The sequence below is a fragment of the Seriola aureovittata genome, chromosome 1 (genome assembly GCF_021018895.1).
Source record: "Seriola aureovittata isolate HTS-2021-v1 ecotype China chromosome 1, ASM2101889v1, whole genome shotgun sequence".
Classification (NCBI taxonomy): Eukaryota; Metazoa; Chordata; class Actinopteri; order Carangiformes; family Carangidae; genus Seriola; species Seriola aureovittata.
The window spans coordinates 3,261,738-3,267,573 of NC_079364.1; positions in this window are offsets into that span (position 1 = coordinate 3,261,738).

Sequence of the window (5,836 nt, forward strand, 5' to 3'; positions counted from 1 at the left end):
CTTAAGGCAAACAAGGTAAAGTGTTGCTTTGTGATAGTAAAGCAAAGCAAGATAACTTTCTGTGTAAAGTACTTTCATACACAGAGTAATTCAAAAGTCTTTATATGAGACAACAACAGACGATTTCAGAAAAATAGAATGGCACTGGCATTTATTTAAATCTATTACTATTATAAACTGTTGCCTCTTTATTGTGAAACTCTTCACGGGGGAATCTTTTATCTTTTCTTTCAAATGTCTGCGTGACAGAATATTAATGATCAGCGTACGCAAGTCTGTCTGCACAAGCATTTCAAGTGTTAGTCACATGCAGGTATTTCCACTTGAGTTGTCCTTTTAAAACAGGATGTCCATGCTGTACAAAGCCAGCACCTTTTAATGTAATACTTAAATGTTCTGTTATTTAGATTGCTGTAATATTCTGTTCTGCATAAAGCCAACCTTGCAAAGTTTCTTTTTTTTTTTTGTAAGCCTTTATCGTACGAGGAGTGTTGATCATTGTCGCACCCCCCTCTTCAGGTGTTAATTATGTTCTCGCTTCAGGTGCGCACTATTAGTTGTGGCACTTCCAGGTGAGAATGAGGGGACTTTCAACGTAAGAGACAGGAGGTGATGAAGGCTGATGAATGCCTTTATGGCCACTCGTGGCAGTGTCACAGATGGCGCACCTGCTACAAAGCAGGCTGCAAAATCAGCAGCAATTCAAGTGAAGTGCTCGTTAACTGGTTAAAACTGGCTGTATTATTTGCATATGAGCTCTATGGAAACTGCAAAATGATGTTTAATTAATTCTGTGGAGAGATCTTTCGTATGCTGCACTTCAAGCCTGTAACTTTCATGTACCTATAGTCATGAGAGACAAAGAGAAAATTCAGTTATGTTAAGAAACTAAGTACAGTCAGAAGTGTTGTGGCTGAAAACATAATTACTTTTTGATGTTATTACACAACACTAAACGGACAGCATAAAATATGACGGACAAACGCATGATTACCAACATCATCTCATTTCTAAGCCCATCAGCAACAAAAACAACATGTCGGGTTGTTTTAGTGATGAGAATCAGAATCAGAAAGAAGTTTAATCATCCCCACAGGGAAACTGCTTTGTTACAACTGCTCAAGTAAATAAGTAAAAATGTCTGTACTATAAACAACTATAATAAATACAATAAAATAGTTATAATGATACATAGACAGTATGTGAACAGAAAAAATTACAAATGCAAATGCAATGTGCAAAAAGTAAAAGAGAAGGCAGAATCGCAGTATGGACAAATGTGCAAAAAATGGGAAGGTGCAAAAAGCATACTGACAGTAATTTAACAGTAAATTAACCGTAATGTGCAAAGGTAAACTGAAGGAAAAGTGTAATGTGGGTCAACACTAAATTAACAGGAGCATGCTGAGTAGAAAGGGGAGAAACTGTATAACTGGATTGCCTCAGAAGGGAAGAAGCTCCTGTGGCGTTCTGTGGAGCACTTAGTCACTCTGAGTCTCCGGCTGAACGTGCTCCTCTGGCAAACCAGAACTCTGTGCAGAAGCTGGGAGACGTTGTCCATGACGGAGAGGAGTTTTGACAACACCCTCCTCTCTGCGACTACATGCAGAGGGTCCAGCTCCACCCCAGGACTGAGCTCTGCCCTCTGAATCAGTTTGTTTGAGTCTGTCGGTGTCCGCCGACCTCAGACTGCTGCCCCAGCAGACCACAGAAAGGAAAATGGTACTGAGCGCCACAGACTCATAAAACATCTGCAGCACACACTGAGGACACGGAGGAGCATCAACCTCGCATGGCAGTCATTTTCTTCCCCAACACAGCCGGCTGAATGATGTTAAAGCCACTGGAGGAATCAAAGAGCATGATTCTGGCTGCAGCCCCTGACCTGGAGCAGGGGTATAATGGCATCGTCCGCCCTGACATCCGGCTGATCGATGAGTCGAATGAAGGCTTGACCAATGGATGGAGGGAATCCAGGACAAGTCTTTCAAAATCCTTCATGATGTGTGAGGTCAACACTACAGAGGTCAAAACTCCAGCAACACTTTCACTGAACAGAAGAACCTCATCCGACCGACGTGTCATCAGGGTCATGAAGGCCACAAGCGGAAGCGCGTTGGTCTTATAAAGTTTTTTTGTTTACTGCAAGTGTTGCTGGAGTTTTGACCTCTTTTCCTTTCTCGTGCACCTTGGAGGTAGCTGAGGTTGTGCCGGAAACATTACTTGGCTTCAGGTCAACGCTACAGGCGTTTAGTCACTGGTGGCACTGGTACTCAGCAACCTCTTCACCTGGTCAGCAGGTTGAGGAGGCTTCTTCCCTTCTAGCTGGCTTGTGGAGACTTCCAGGCATTTTATTTCTTGTGGGGTCATTGTTGCGGGTGGATTGTTGTTGCAAAAGTGGTGCACAGTTTTGACCGGGACAGAGGTGTCGGTACAGAAGTTGATGCACTTGGTCGATCCGCTCGGTCTGTCTATGTCCTCAGCATTTTGCATGAGAAAAAACATCTCAGTCTTGCAGAATAGACCAGACCATTATCTCTCAGTGTTGATGGAGGCAGGTTACTTGGGCTGAATATGGACCAGGTAGTGGTCTGATCTCAGTTCCACCATCTTTTTTGGGGGAAAATGAGGAAAGTTTACAAAGCACTTTAACAGAAAAACCTCAGGAGATAACCAGACAGCGAACTTTGTCTCTGCGCTGATACAGATATGGATAAGAGCTTGGTCAAGAGCAGGAACAACTAACCTTTCCAACCGCTGAGGAATTATATATAAATTAGATTCTCACTGTGGTACCTGCAGAAACCTGACTGTTACTCATACCTGCTTCTCACTGGCGAATCACAAGCTGCGGTGCATGTCCCACAGATGATGAAAATTGGTTTAAACAAAGATCAGCAGCAGTTCTGTGGAGCTCAGTTTCAGGAAGTGATTTAGTATTTTTCTCCAGTGACAACAGCAGGAATAACAATTGAAAATTCTTTAACCACAGTAGTTTTTATTTTAACCCTTTTAATCCTGATCTGTAATCAACTGGACCTAAAAAAAAAAAAAAACAAACAAACAAAAAAAAAACCTTGGACCAATTCAGATACTTGATTCTGGCCTGAAGTGTGTCACCCCATCAGCAATCACAGCAACACACAGGAACATGGACCACATGGGCCGAGTCTCAGCTGTTTAATGGTTGAACTACCAAACATCCATCATGGCTGCAGCTCTCTCTGTCAAAAAGGTAACAAGGAACGAACACACACACACACACACACACACACACACACACACACACCCACTACACAAGTCCCCATTAATTACAATGCACCAGTGTGTTTGTGTGTGTGTGTGTGTGGACCAGTGGAGATGAACAAGGCATGTACTTCCTCCCCCATCCAGCACAGACACACCTACTTCTCATGACTCAACAAGAAGTGCCAGAGACGAACTGGGAGTCTCTGAGTTATTTTGCGCTCACACAGGAGATGGTCTCTGCAGGCCATTTATCTGCTTACTTTCCCTCAGTGCTGCAGTGTGATCATATCAACGTATTTATGTCTCCATCTTTCATTATATCTGCACTAATGTGATATTCCTGCCAACTGCATGTACGACATGTTTTTCTCCCCAGTGACCAGCTGGTTAAGTAATAGTAATATTACAGAAATGAGTTGCTCAGTAGCTGGTGTTGTGTGTGTTTTGCCTGAATAGGAGAGATGGCTGTGGAATCTGGGTACAAAACATAATATTAAAATATCTCTACTGCATTAGTTTTGCAGTGTCACAGGTATATTTGGGTGCAACTGCACAAATTATAAAAATCTCACAAACGTTCACATAAACAAATTTACTTTCTCTGTTTGCATTCAAATATGTTTTGTGCCAAATGGAAACCAGACGACATCTGTGGGACGAATCGCGGAAAAATCAGTTTTAAACAGCTGTCCAGTTTTTCCTCAAGGTGATCACGCGGAAACCTCAGCTTTGCATGTGCACTTGGCAGGAAACAAAACCACTAAGAAAGAAAGGCAGATGTAATTTCTATGTATACAAATGTCAAAATGTCAAGGCATGTAATCCTTTCAAGAGGTGATGAGGTCTTTGGTTAGAGCTTGGCGTGACTCCAGACTTTCACACAAGAAAAGTGCTTACTCCAAGTTCTGGAGGTGAACACGCAGTTCTGATCCCGCTTTCCTCTTCTCTCACTCTCCTGTGCGCTCGCTCTCTTTCTCTCTCCCTGGCTTTGAAGGGATTATTTTGGTATCAGTACATATGGATTTACAGTAGTCATGTGCAGTATATCCTGAGTGCCTTGCTCCGTTTTATTTACAGTGCCAGCACACTTTTACAGCGATACATGAGGACATGGGACTGCGCATGTGAAATAAGTCGTATCACTACAAATCCTCACACCCCTATGCATGCATTTCCTCCTTGATAAGAGCCCCACTTCCTTCTCAGAGATAGTGTCAATACACTTGAAAAGCAAGGAGCTGTCAGAGAGAGAGACCTCGGGGCAGATACTACCCCAGTTAAACATTAACAGTGTTTGTACAGTGGCCTATACAGTAAGGGGGTATTCTGAGCAACACTTATTTGTAAGTTTTGCTATTGCTACATAGCTAACGTTAGCATTAACAGCTTTTTACTTACCAGTCCAGAAGAAACGTTGTGAGTTCAGCATCAACTGTTGCAGATGTTAACTCTTTCCTATCTCATCTCTTCTTCTACTGAAGTTAGCACGTTAAAAAGCTAGCCATATCTGCCCCCGAAGACTCAGCGCTGCTCTGAGGACGTATTATAACCTCTTGTCTTGTAAACACAACGATGGTTGAAGCTCTGGTCAAGCGACAATCACCACCACAAGAAACCTCGTTCAGCAGCGGAGAAAACTCAACAACGAGCCCCTTTAAGAATCTCACAAATCTCTATCCAAATTAAAAGTACAAGAAAATCTTCTCTGCTCCAAGTCTTTGCTTTATTAACCCTCTAAGTCATAAAGGTGGGTGTGATTGAGCATCCATTTTATTTTTATATTAATATTGAATCAATAAAAACATTGTATTGTATTCCTCCTCAGAATCCCTATAGTGCTCATGTCATAGGTGTTTTTCTCACTACCCCAAATAAAAGGGTAAAGGAGGTCAAAATGGCCCAAATTTGACAAATTTCCCATGTCATTTTTTTATTCTATGTTTTTTTTATATAATTAGTTGGTTTTTTCTCCATGTATTTAAAAAGTGTTTTCGCATTTTCCTCATGTTTTTAAAGCGTTTCAAGACGAAACTTAATGAATTCTTTGGGGTTTTTACCTCAGGTTCGTCTTCATTTGGAAAATATCCATGACACTTTATTTGATATTCCAAGTATTCCTCCACTACTTTTTAAAAATTCTGCCCAACGTCTGTCCTCGCACCACTTGTCTTCTTCCACTTACAGCAGCTGTTGCTAGGGAACAGCTCATGGCTGCATTAGAATATTAATATTTACATAAAAACAATATTGAATAGTCGGTGAGCAGGGCATTAGATATGAGTTGCATCATGGAGTAGCTGAACTGAATGAATTGAATTTCAAATGTGTAGTGAAGGCCAGCAACATTTGCACCAGTTCATCAACTGTAATGTGAAAAACCTTAATTTGTTACTCTACTTTTACTGGGAAATGTAGAAAAAATATACATTGTTATATTTGTTAGTAATGTGTTAATCTGTTACTGCACAGGATTACAGCATAAAGTTGAACTGTCAACTGACCTGATTATGGAAATAACATACACTGGTTACCCCAAAATCGATTTTTAAATTTTCCTCAGAAAATGAAAATAAATAAACTGGATAAA